Raw genomic sequence first — 11,793 nt, forward strand, 5'->3', positions numbered from 1 at the left:
GGATTCAATTTTGGAACTTGATATTCATCTCTTCAGGGTTTGTTTCTTCCTGATTCAATATTGGGAGGTTGTGTTTTCCCAGGAATATCCATTTCCTGTATATTTTCTAGTTTGCATGCATAATGGTGTTTATAATAGCTTCTAAGGATATTTTGTATTTCTGTGAGATCAGTTATAATGTCACCTTTATAGTTTCTGATTGTGGTTATTTGAATCTTTTTTTTTTTTTTTTCTGTTATCTAGTTAGTGGTCTATCAATCATGCTTACCCTTTCAAATAACTGACTTCTGGTTTGGTTGATTATCTTTGTGGGTTTTTGGGGAGTCTCAGTTTCATTCCATTTTTCTCTGATTTTATTTATTTTCTTCTGTTTGGAGCTGTTTTGTTCTTGTTTTTCTAATTCTTCTAGGTGTGATATTATATCATTAATTTGAGATCATTCTGATTTGTTGATGTAAGCATTTAGCACTATAAAGTTTCTCTTAACACTGCTTTTGCTGCATCCCAAATGTTTTGGTATGTTATGTCTCTGATTCTCTTTATTTCAAAAAAAATTTTGATTTCTGTCTTGATTTTATTGTTTTCCCCAAAATCATCAGGAATAAGTTGTTTAATTTTCATGTAATGGTGTGGGTTTGGTAATTTTCTTGGTATTGATTTATATTTTGATTCCCTGTAGTACAAGAGTACCCTTGATATTTCACTTTTTTTTGAATTATTGTCACTTGCTTTATGGCTGAGTATGTGGTCAATCTTGGAGCATGTGTCATGTGCAGATAAGAAGAATTTTGTACTTCATAGGTGAAGTATTCTGTATATATTAATTAGGTTCAGTTGGTTAAGTGTTGAATTTAAGTCCAGAGTATCTTTGTTAGTTTTCCACTTCAATGACTTGTGTAACACTGTTTTTGGGTATTGAAGTCCCTACTATTATTATATAGCTGTCTAAGTCTTTTCATAGACGTGGGAATTGTAGTTCTATGAATTTTGGGTGTTTAAGTGTTATATGTATATGTATTTAGGATACCTAAGTCTTGTTGAATTGTGCTCTTTATCATTATGTAATGCCCTTCTTTGTCCTTTATGACTACTGTTGGTTTACCATCTGTTTTATCTAATATGGGAATAATGATTCTTGCTCTTTTTTGTTTTCCGTTTGCATGATGTTTCTCAAACTCTTTACTTTGAACCTATGGTTGTTGTTACATGTGAGATGGGTTCTTTGAAGACAACTGATAACTGGGTCTTGTTTATTTTATCCAACTTGCAACTCTGTGCCTTTTAAGTGGGATATTTACATCCTTTACATTCAAGATTAATATTGATATTTGGTGTTTTGATCCTGTCTTGAAGTTGTTGGCTGATCGCTTGATTGTTTCTATTGTATGGTTGCTTCACAGGGTCTGTGGGCTATGTACTTGTGTGTTTTTGTGGCAGTAGATACTGTTCTTTCATTTCCATGTTTAGAACTCTCTTAAGGATCTCTTTAGGTTGGTTTAGTGGTAACAAATTCCCTTAGTACTTGCTTGTCTTAAAAAGCTTTTATTTACCCTTTGCTTATGAAGCTTAGTTTGAAGGGTTATGAAATCCCTGGCTGGAATGTCTCTTTAAGAATGCTGAAAATTGACCTCCAATAAATATCTCCTGGGTTGTAAGGTTTCTACTGAGAAGTCCTCTGTCAGCTGATGGTGTTCCCTTTGTATGTAATCAGACCTTTTTCTCTAGCTGCCTTTAAGTGTTTTTCTTTAGCTTTGACCTTGGCCAGTCTGGTGACTATGTGCCTTGGTGATATTCATTTTGTACAGATTCTCACAGGTGTTCTCTGGATTTCTTGTATCTGGCAGGATTTAGGACATTTTCTTGAATTATTATCTCAGTTATGTTTTCCAGGTTGTTTACATTTTTCTCTTAGGAATGCCAATAATCCATTGATTTGATAAGTGACCTGTCTTTGAATCCACTGATCCTTTGCTTGATAAGTCTACTGTTGAAATTCTCTACGAAAGTTTTAGTACAGTCATTGTGTCCTTTTGCTCCAGAATTTACCTTTGCTTCTTTTTTATGGTTGCCATCTCTGTTAAAATTCTTTTTGCTCATGAATTGCTTTTCTGATTCCATTTAGTTGTCTATCTGTATTCTCTATAGCTCAGTGAACTTTTCTAAGGTGATTATTCTGAATTCTTAAGCAGTGCATAAATACATTCCATTTATTTAAAATTGGCTACTTGTGCTTTATTTTCCTTCTTTGGGGGTGTCATGTTTCCTTGTTTGTTCATGATCCCTGAGGTCATGCATTGGTGTCTGACAATTAAAGATGTAGGCACTTATTTCAGTCTACCAAATGATACTAGCAGGGAAAGCTCTCAACTGTCAGTCTGTCCAGAGATTCTTGGCAGGTTATCTAGCATGATACATGGTTGGACTTGCTGCTGTAGTTCTTGAGGAGACTGACCTGGTGCGTGGGTGAAATAGTTCTCTTAAGTCTTTAACTAGTAGATTTGTCATCGGGTCTTTTCCAGTGTCAGTTTTTGTTGATCTGTTTATTTCACGTTTTAAGTTTGACTGGGTTACAATTTACTGTTTCTTTGCATGCCTTGTCATTTTTGGGGAAACTGAATGTTTGAATCTAATAATCTACTAACTCTGAAAATAAGATTCTACCCTTCCCTGAGATTAGTTGTTTTTTGTTGTTGTTGTTGTTATTTATTGTTTACGCTTTTTGATTGTTGTAGTATGGCCCTGTGTCAAGGATCAGCCTGAGGTGCAAACTCAAGGTCTTCTCAGTTTTCTTAGGAGCCTGTGCCTTTCCATGTGTTTGCATGGTCACTTTCTGCTTTCCTCCATATATCCAGTTGCTTTTGAATGTTCTAATCTACAGTATCTGGCATCCAAAAGGGGCACATAAAATAAAATGGGCTTGGGAAAATAAAATTAAATGGGCTTGGAGAAAAATCTAGTTCTTTAAATTTGTAACAGTAGGAGGAAGTACAAGAATAATAACTGTCACCTCGGTGTCCTTGTCTCTTTGATCAGAAGCAAAAATCAGCAAGCAGAGAACAGATCCCCAAAATGTGGACAACAGGATGTGTTTTACTCACCCTGTCTCTCACAGCTGTGTGCTAGCTACTCCAAGAACACATGCATAGCTGCCTGCCACACGACTGGAGTTGGAAGATGGGTAGCTGAAACTGTGGGAAGAGCTGCCATTGACCATAATTAACCACACTTTACCACTCAAGTCTTACCTGGAAGTTGCAAACCTTCAATAGACTTTACAGTTCCAAAACAACGTGGTTATTTTTCAAAATTAGTTTGCCTAATCTCTAATTTTTCAAAATTAGGTTCTTTACATTTCCACAAAGATATTAAAATTAGCATGTAAATTTTTTCAAAAAAATCTGGTATTCTTAATGGGATTGTATCAGATCTATGACATATCCTTTTATTTACACACACATTTATCATTTTGGGGACTGTCACTTCTTTCTTTTTGTAGGTTTCACTTTCTACCTGGTATTTTTCTTTTGTGAGAAGATTTTATTTTGTCATTTCTTGTAGTACAGAATTGCTGGCAATGAATTCTCTTAGCTCCTGTTTGTTTTCTATCAATGTCTTCACTTCACCTTTATTTTGAAGGACATTTTTGGCTGATAGTAACATTTTTGCTGCTTCTTATCTGTTTGTCTATTTTGTAATACCTGCACTTTTTCTAATGTGATGTCAATCATTCTTACTGAAGTTTTCCTATGTATTAGAGTTCTCTAGATGGACAGAACTAACAGGAATGAATATATATACACATATATACATATATACATTGTGGGACCTTGTGATCATGTAAGTTAATACTTAAACTCCATATATATGTGTATATATGTGTGTATATATATGTGTGTATGTATATATGTGTATATGGAGTTTAAGTACATATATATGTGTGTGTGTATATATATATATGGAATTTAGTAAGTATTAACTTACATGATCACAAGGTCCCACAATAGGCTGTCTGCAAGCTGAGGAGCAACCAGAGTCAGTCTGAGACCCAAAACTGAAGAACTTGGAGTCCAATGTTCGAGGGCAGGAAGCATCCAGCACAGGAGAAAGAAATAGGCTGGGAGGCTAGGCCTGTCTCTCCTTTCATGTTTTTCTGCCAGCTTTGTATTCGCTGGCAGCTGATTAGATTGTGCCCACCATATTAAGGGTAGATCTCCTTTCCCCAGCCTACTGACTCAAATGTTAATCTCTTCTGGCAACAGGCTTGCAGACACATCCAGGATCAATACTTTGTATCCTTCACTCCAATTAAGTTGACACTCAGTATTAACCATCTTCACATCCTGTATCTAATTTTTCTTCTTTTGTTGCTGCTTTTAAGAACTTCTCTTTGGCCGGGCGCGGTGGCTCAAGCCTGTAATCCTAGCACTTTGGGAGGCCGAGACGGGCGGATCGCGAGGTCAGGAGATGGAGACCATTCTGGCTAACACGGTGAAACCCCGTCTCTACTAAAAACTACAAAAAACTAGCCGGGCGAGGTGGCGGCGCCTGTAGTCCCAGCTACCTGGGAGGCTGAGGCAGGAGAATGGCATGAACACCGGAGGCGGAGCTTGCAGTGAGCTGAGATCCGGCCACTGCACTCCAGCCTGGGCGATAGAGCTAGACTCCGTCTCAAAAAAAAAAAAAAAAAAAAAAAAAAAAAAAAAGAACTTCTCTTTTTTCAGTGGCTTATTTTCCTTGTTCACTGAGAGCCTTGCAAGTAAGAGTTTATAATTATTTACAAATATTGAAAAATATTAGACATTTTTGCCTCAAATATTCTTTCTGCTTTATCTTTATTTTCTGGAACTCCACTTTATTAATATTATTTTAATGTCTTTCCGCAGGTCATTGAGGATCTACTTGCTTTTTTAAACACGACTTTATGAAATCTCTCAACAAATTTTTAAGTGCATTATACATTGTAGGCACAATGTTGTAAAGGAGATCCCTAGAACTTATCTTGTGTAATTGAAATTTTATGTCCCTTGAGTAACAGCTCCCCATGTCCCACTACCCCCAACTCTTGGCAATCACCATTCTACTCAGTTTCTGTGAGTTTGACTACTTTAGATTCCTCATAATTGGAATCATGCATTATTTATTTTTCTATGACTGATTTATCTCACTTAGAATAATGTCCTGTAGGTTCACCATGTCACATTTGGCAGGATTTATTTTTTTGAGGCTAAATAGTATTCCATTGTTTGTGTATATCACATTGTGCCTATATGTTCATCTGTTAATGGACATTTAGCTCATTTTCAAATCTTGGCTATTGTGAATAATGCAACAATGAAAATGGAAGTGCATATATATCTTTTGATATACTGATTTTACTTACTTTGGATGTATACTTAGTCATGGAACTACTGGATTATATGGCAATATTATGACAATTCTATTTTCAATTTTTTGAAAAGCCTCCATAATGGCTGCAGTAACTCATTACTCACCAACAATCTACAAGGGTTTCAATTTCTCCACATACTACCAAGCACATGTTAACTTTTAGTTTTGTTTTTATTATTTATATTTGATTATAGTTATTCTAACAGTCATTTTTGTTTTGGCTTGTATTTCTCTGATTAATGATGTTAAACATCTTCACATGGTAAACAAATGGACAACTAGTCTTCCCATTTGTATGCCTTCTGATTTGTATGCCTTCTTTGAAGAAGTGTCTATCCAAGTTCTTTGCCCATTTTAAATCATTTTTAATGATTTTTTGGCATTAAGACATAGGAGTTCCTTTTATGGTTTGGGTATTAACTCCTTATCAAATACATGGTTTGCAAATCTTTTCTCCTATTCTATAGATTGCCTTTTCACTCTGATAACTTTTTCCACTGCTGTGCAGAAGCTGTTTAGTTTGATGTAGTCTCACTTGTCTATTTTTGCTTTTGTTACTTATGCTTTTCATTTCATATCAAAAAAATAATTACCCCAATGTCATTAAACTTTCCTCCTGTTTTCTTCAAAGGGTTTTCCAGTTTCAGATATACATTTAAATCTTTTTTTTTTAAATTATACTTTAAGTTCTAGGGTACATGTGCATAACGTGCAGGTTTGTTACATATGTATACTTGTGGCATGTTGGTGTGATTGTAAACTAGTTCAACCATTATGGAAAACAGTATGGCGATTCCTCAAGGGTCTAGAACTAGATGTACCATATGACCCAGCCATCCCACTACTGGGTATATACCCAAAGGATTATAAATCATGCTGCTATAAAGACACATGCACACGCATGTTTATTGCGGCACTATTCACAATAGCAAAGACTTGGAATCACCCCAAATGTCCATCTGTGACAGACTGGATTAAGAAAATGTGGCACATATACACCATGGAATATTATGCAGCCATCAAAAAGGATGAGTTTGTGTCCTTTGTAGGGACATGGATGCAGCTGGAAACCATCATTCTTAGCAAACTATCACATTTAAATCTTTAATTCATTCTGATTTTATTTCTGCGTGCAAAATAAGTTCAGGGTTTCATTTTATTCTTGTGTGTGTGTATATATAGTTTGCCCCAAACCATTTGTTAAGTAGACTATCCTTTTTGTAGCCTTGGCACTTTTATTGAAGTTTGGTTGACCATGTATATATGGGTTTATTTGAGGGCTCTCTATTTCTGTTCAATTGGTCTATATGCATGTTTTTATACAGGTACCATACAATTTTAATTTTTTTTTTTTTTGAGGCGGAGTCTCGCTCTCTCGCCCGGACTGGAGTGCAGTGGCCGAATCTCAGCTCACTGCAAGCTCCGTCTCCCAGGTTTACGCCATTCTCCTGCCTCAGCCTCCCGAGTAGCTGGGACTACAGGTGCCCGCCACCTCGCCCGGCTAGCTTTTGTATTTTTAGTAGAGACGGGGTTTCACCATGTTAGCCAGGATGGTCTCGATCTCCTGACCTCGTGATCCGCCCATCTCGGCCTCCCAAAGTCCTGGGATTACAGGCTTGAGCCACCGCGCCCGGCCACAACTTTAATTTTTATATCTTTGTCATATATTTAGAAATCAGTAAGATTGACACTTCTGGTTTTGTTCTTCTTTCGCAATATTGTTTTGGTTTCTTTATTTTGTTTCATATAAACTTGAGGACTTTTTTTTGAATTTGAAAAATACCATTTGTATTTTAATAGGAACTGCATCTAATCTTGAGATTGCTTTAGGAAGTATAGATATTTGAACAATATTAAGTCCTCAAATTTATGAACACTCATTTGTGTCTTCTGCAATTTTTGTTTTTTATCAGTGTTAAGTAGTTTTCAATGTACAAGTTTGTTACCTCCTTATTTAAGCTTATTCCTAAGTGTTTTATTCTTTTTGATGCTATTGGAAATAGAATTCACCATTTTCTTCATTTCTAGAACACTGTGTGTTTGTAGAAACACAACTGATTTTGTTCGTGTAGACACAACTGAGTTTTAAGTTTTTTTAATCTTGCAACTTTACTGAATTTTTAAAAAGTCTTCAGTGTTTTCTACATGTAAGATCATATATATGCATTGAAATAATTATATTTTCCTTTCTTATTTGGATACCTGTTGCTTCTTTTTCTTGCTCAATTACTCTAGCTAGGACTTCTAATACTGTGATGAATAGAAGTTGGTAGAGTGGGTATCTTTGCCTTGTTCCTGATGTTAAGGAACAAGCTTTCAGTTTTTCACTGTTGAATATAATATCACATGTGTTTATAATGAGGTCATAATTGTATGAGCTGGAAATAACTCATGAGATAAAAAAGACATGAAACAAATAGATGTGCAGATAAAGAACCATCCAGAAATAGAAACGTGTGTGTGTGTGTGTGTGTGTGTGTGTGTGTCCCTGGGATAAGGAGGTATGAATGCTGAGGGACGATATTACCTATATGGTAGTGTCTGAAATTAGACCTACTGGTGCTGAATTAGTTAAATATTCTAGGGAAACTACCTTTGTTAGAGCTCTCTTGAGAATAAAAATCTATTAATAAATTTGCTTCTGTGTCCCGACTGCAGGACAGTCGAACAGACCCTGGAAGGGGGAGTGGGAATGGAGGAGACAAGAAAACACGAGAAATGGAGACAAGACAAATAGTCTGATCAAGTCTCGTTTAATGGTGGCAGTGCAATGCCTTATATAGGCTGGCAGAGGAAGAGGTTGGGCCAGGGCGGTGACAGGAGGCTGGGTTTACTCAAATTACAATTGCGCGTGTGCCGTGGGTTTGTAATTTTCCCGGGCGTGGGATTGCGCCTGCGCCGTAGGCTGCATATCTTTCTGGGCGGGAAAAATGTTTGCGCGCAGGCAGGAAAGGTTAGCGCACGTGGGAAAGGTTAGCGTGCACGCGGGAAAGGTTTGTAATGAAGAACCCGGAAATGTGCCATCTTGTCTCCGCTTTGCGGAGATCAAGCAACAGAGGTCCGCTAATTCCGGGCCGCATGGCTCCGGACAGGTCCCCCTTTTTTTATATATAATTGTGGCTAGAAGATTGTCCCTCGGGAACTGCGCCTGTCTTAGGTTGGAGTAATGCATCTCATCACTGGTACCCGTCATGGGATTAGGCAGTAGCTTATGACGGCCCTCCTGTCTTAGGTTAGTGAGAGATGATACTCTCTTACCCGTCATTGGCTGTCCAGTTCAGCGCATAGGGAAGGTGGTCATAATGGGTGTGAGTATGAACCACCGTGATCTTCTTGTTCTAGGCAATGATAATGGACCTGTATAGGTTTCACTTGGATAGCCTCGACTTGTTGCTTAATGAATGTCATGAGCTTATTGAAGACCAAAGGTCCTACAGAGAGTAAGCGCAATAGGCAAAGCAGGGGGCCCAAGAACGGCATAAGATAGGGGAGAAGTCCATGGAATCCAGTCAAAAATGGGTTATCGGTTATTTCTTTTCGTCGTTTTTCTAGGCCTTCTTGTAGACGCCTGATTTCATCCCTGATGATCCTAGATTTGTTGGCATAGAAACAGCACTTCTCCTGTAAAGCCAAGCAGATGCCTCCCTGTTCTGCAGTTAGTAAATCTAGGCCTCTTCTATTTTGGAGCACTAATTCTGCCAGAGAATCTACCTGATCTTGTAAATCTTGTATAGTACTTGAAATGGCCTGCATATCTGAGATCAATTGGCGAGATAATTTGGTGTATTGAGTGACAGAGACCCCTAGGCTTGTAGCCCCAGGTTGTTATGGCAGTAGTTATGCCTAATCCTGCAAGTAAGGGGATAAATTGTATTGCCCTTTTGTTTCTTCCTAAAAAGTGATCTATAGCTGGGATAGGTACAGGTTCATCTCCAGGGGTAATGTCTATGTCTGGCAAAAGTGTGGCTAAGACACAGCGTCCTGTCCAGTTAGTAGGTAAATAGGTATAAGCCCTGTTATTGCCACATATAAAAACTGAGCTGTTTGGGGCACACAACGATTGGGAAATATTTACTATGATGGAACAATTATTGAATTGATTGAATCCTACATCGAGGTCGTAAGTGTTATTAAGGGGAGGGGAGTAGATGCAAGAGGAACTAGGAAATTCTAAAGGCTGTACTTTAAGGGGAGGAATTATGGTGCAAGGGGTATTGGATGTATAATTTAAGTCATTGCTGGGTATGGCAAGAGGAACGGGATCTCCTGATTGTAGACACAGCCAGCAGTCATTAGCTAGACTAGAGTTGGAATTGTTAAGCAGGTTATGAGTAGCCGTGAGGAGGGCAAAGGTCTGGGCATCAACTTTCTCTTTCCCTCGGGCTTTGGGCAAGGCCAAGGGGTGGTAGTGAATTTCTGGGTACAGGGACCTTTGCAACTCTTCAAGTTTTTTGTATACCCTAATTTCTCGGACCTTGTCTTGTGGTCCTCCTCCGTCAGAGATATGAAGAGAGGGGTGAATATTCCAGCACACAGGCTGTCCTACAATTCCAGTACAGCCAGCTGATATAAGGTTATTGGTATTTCCTACAACTGTAGGGACACTACTGGCCCCTATAGTGGGGGTTCTAGATCTTGTTAAGATAGCAGTATAGTATGTTCTGTTGCCAGAGGTACATTCTAGATAAGTAGTGTAGCAGGAACTATGCATAGCAGTCTCAAATGTGTCACAAGGGCAGGTTGTGGTATCCCCTCCACTAAATATTCTTGGGGTTGACACACACCTCCACTTAAGAGAGTCACTAGACAGGTATGCTGTGTAAGCGGAGCAGGACACAGCTGAGATGTATGTATTTGGAAAGGAGGTCACATATCCCCCCAATCACAGAGCTTACCGTATCATTGTCGTATATATTTACGGGCCTCATGGGGATTACCAAAGCCGGCATATACCTGGAGTGCTTGGCAAATCAGCACCATGGTCCAGAGGGACTTGTAGTTGAAGTTCATCTCTGCAATAGAGGAAAAGAGTACTTTCAGGGAGAAAATTACTCCCTGGATTGGTTATTGTTAGGTACCTGTCTTACCAGTCGCTCTGGTAGCCATCTGGCTGCATCATGAGTTTGGGAAAAAACACAAACTGAGCCTCTTCCCTAGATTAACACTGGGTCTGGACCATGCCATGTGTTGTCTAAGGGGTCTTTCCACTTAACCATGGCAAATTGTTTTTTGGACTCGGAATGCCAAAATCGATCGGCTGCTGATCTGTTCAGGTTATCCAAATTTAAAAAATTTAAAATAAAAAGTGTGTGATTAAGGATGTTTCTAGGGGTGCCCTTAGTAGGGTATCATTCTCCCTTTTTTATTTTGTCAATGGTGGTTTTTAAGGATAGGTGTGCTCTTTCAACTATTCCTTGTCCTTGAGGGTTATATGGAATTCCAGTAATGTGCTTTATTTGTAATTTAAGACAGAAGTCGTGAAAGGCTTTGGATGTATAGCCAGGACCATTGTCTGTTTTTAATTGTTTAGGCTTTCCAACTATGGAAAAACAGTGTAGTAAATGAGCTATGACATGTTTGGTAGCTTCTCCTGTTTGTAAGGTGGCTAGTATACATCCACTAAATGTATCTATACATACATGGACGTATTTTAAGTTACCGAATTCTGAATAATGGGTGACATCCATTTGCCAGATCATGTTAGGAACTAGTCCTCTTGGGTTAATTCCTAAGTGAGGGACTGGCAGGTATGTTATACAGGTCTGACATTGTTTAACTATTTGTCTTGCTTGTTCTCTAGTTATTTTAAACATCAGTCTCAAAGTTTGAGCATTAAGATGGTGTAAGGCATGAGTAGCCTATGCTTGGGCTAGATTTGTATTTGTAGCTATGGCTACCGTCTTGGTTGCCATATCAGCTAGTTGGTTGCCCTGGGATAGAGGTCCTGGTAATCCTAAATGAGCTCTAATGTGTCCAAGAAAGAAGGGTGTTGTTCTATTATGTATTAACTGTTGGCATTGTAAAGATAACTTGGCTGTGTCTGACACATGTTTGATTTGTGCTACGGTCTCAAGTAAAGGTATTGAGTGAGCTAAGTATGCACTATCAGTATAAATATTAAGAGCCTGATCAGGGAAGGCTAACAGCACTGCGATTAGGGCCTGCAATTCTAGTAGTTGAGCTGAAGTATGGCTGGTTTTGAATTTAACAGTGGTGTCAGCAAAGGTATATTCAGCAGTTCCTGTGGATGACCCATCAGTGAATACTAATAAGGCATTGTCTAAAGGTGTTTTACTGATGACATGAGGGAAGACAAAAGCATGTAGCTTACAAAATTGGATAAGCTTGTTTGGCGGGTAATGGTTATCTAAGTTGCCGGCATAAGAGGCGCAAGCAATTGGCCAC

At 38.4% G+C, this 11,793-nt stretch overlaps 1 long non-coding RNA gene across 1 annotated transcript; it reads right to left on the bottom strand.

Annotated features, from left to right (window-relative positions):
* Positions 1-1,164: 1,164 nt before the first annotated feature.
* LOC117081039 lies at positions 1,165-10,400 on the bottom strand. Its single transcript, XR_004436062.1, has 3 exons — positions 10,284-10,400; positions 8,058-8,062; positions 1,165-1,175 (listed from the first exon to the last, which is right to left on the bottom strand). It is a non-coding gene; the product is annotated as an uncharacterized LOC117081039 (long non-coding RNA).
* Positions 10,401-11,793: the final 1,393 nt, after the last annotated feature.

The sequence above is a fragment of the Trachypithecus francoisi genome, unplaced genomic scaffold, assembly GCF_009764315.1.
Source record: "Trachypithecus francoisi isolate TF-2019V2 unplaced genomic scaffold, Tfra_2.0 Lachesis_group8, whole genome shotgun sequence".
NCBI lineage: Eukaryota > Metazoa > Chordata > Mammalia > Primates > Cercopithecidae > Trachypithecus > Trachypithecus francoisi.